At 39.7% G+C, this 1,909-nt stretch overlaps 1 protein-coding gene across 1 annotated transcript in view; it reads left to right on the plus strand.

The window, feature by feature from the left end:
* The window catches only part of CCDC50 (coiled-coil domain containing 50), a 60,071-nt gene that overhangs the window by 549 nt on the left and 57,613 nt on the right, over positions 1 to 1,909 (plus strand). The window lies entirely within an intron of this gene.

A 1,909-nucleotide genomic window follows, 5' to 3' on the forward strand; every position in this document is an offset into this window, starting at 1 on the left:
CCTCCTTCTGTCTACTTTTCCTAGCCCTGCGTCTGGCTGGCTGACTTTCCCACCTTCCTCCAGGTTTAAAAGTTTAGTCTGGGCACTGCCCAGCGAGAGCAGCGGATGGGAAGCTGCTATAAATGACCATTTTCTCACAAAAAGCACTAAGCAAGAGGGAGCAGGGGACTCACTGTGACCTTGATTTTTACTGACTCCGTATACTGAGGTCCAGAAAAATCAAGATTGATTAGTATTGGTCTGGCTTGGCTTCTAGCAAGTAGCCCACTGATTTCTTGTTCCTCGTCTTCATCCAGACCTAGTATTTTTTTTTTTTTTTTCCAGCTGAGATCTTGGGTACTGGATCGCCTTAATCTTTAGTGATCTTTGGCTGTTATTTTCACCTTGGGAAGCATGGAAGTCCCAGAGTGCTATCCGGGCTTGCAGAGATTGTCTTTGTAGTGGATGTTATTTGTTTCAGCTGACTCTTGTGGTCTTAGTTGTCTTGGGAATATGGAATTGAAAATAAGAATCTTTGCTTCCTTAGAACTGCGTGTTTCATTGCCAACCTGATTTGATTCAAAGACGCTTGTGGGTGCTCAGGCTGACCCCAGAATCTGAAGAAAGCTTGACTGGTTTATGTCCCAGAGTTCCAAACGCTAGGCGATTTTATGTAGAATTTTTAATTGGGCTGGGCCTGTCCTGTTGTTCCTGAAGGCTGTTAGAGCTTAGGCCTGAGATTTTTATCAAATAGTGTTTTTCAACCTTTCAGTTTCTAACCTGGCTTTGGTGAAGATTCTGGCATTCATATGTAAATTAACTTTTCTTAACACTGTCAAGTCTGGAGCCTGAGTGATAGGAAAGGCAAATTTACTCTTTGGAAGTCCAGGTCTTTGAGATTGTCCTTAACCTTTCTGGTATGAGAGACAGAGAGAGACAGAGAGAGAGAGAGACAGAGAGAGAGAGAGAGAGAGAGAGAGAACACAGCCTTAATATGTAAAGTATTAGCTAAGATTTTACCCAGCTCCCTGTATGTCAGTGACCTGAAACAAACTTGAAACTCACTTTCTGTGTATGCATTTATATTACTCTTAGGTCGTCTCATTTCTAACCAAGACATGAATGGTTTATTCTAGTATATTCTTTCTTAAGGGTTTCAACAAACACTTTCCATCTGTAAATGCAAAATTTTTCCATTGCTAAGCTCCGGAGTTTAACACATTTGGATTGCTTTTACTTTGCACAACATGGTGTTTGGCAGTCGGGTTTACATGATATGGTAAAGTGGTAAGGAAATTTCTGTGGCTGTTTCATTAAGTTAGAATTAACTATTGATTTACTTTGAAGGTGGTCCGAAATTGTTGAGAAGATTTTTGTCTATGTAAGCATCTGATTTTTCTAGTTCAAAGATCATCAAAGGAATTGATACACTATACTAGGAATGTGCTAATGGTGGTGTGGTTTTTGATCTGGGAAGTATTCACATCGAATAAAGTGTATCTTACCCTAATATAACTCTTAATTATGGCCAGTTGCTCCCTAAGGATGTTTCTGGACCCTAATTAAAGAAAATAAAGTTGGTGTCCATGATTGGGTAAAACATACATAAACATTGAGACTTCTTAATACTGAAACTCCAACTCAGTTTGAAAAGGAAGTTTGGTAATAATTTGCTTAATATTCTGGCACAGATTTTTAAACTCCAGTTTTAAAAATCTGTCTCCTCTACTTCTATCAATCTAAACCTTTATATAAATACAATTACAATTTGGGATCATGGGGTAGATTCCAATAGAGATTGAGAAGAATAATGCAGTGGATGTCTGTCCCTTCCCACTGCCTTTTTCTTTAGGAGGGGATGGGGAGCCCTGGGACTTTTGTTGTGAACTTCGCAACAGAGGTCATGGGTAGCAGCTGACATCAGGGAAAG

This window comes from Lipotes vexillifer, unplaced genomic scaffold, assembly GCF_000442215.2.
Source record: "Lipotes vexillifer unplaced genomic scaffold, Lipotes_vexillifer_v1.1 scaffold228, whole genome shotgun sequence".
Lineage (NCBI taxonomy): Eukaryota > Metazoa > Chordata > Mammalia > Artiodactyla > Lipotidae > Lipotes > Lipotes vexillifer.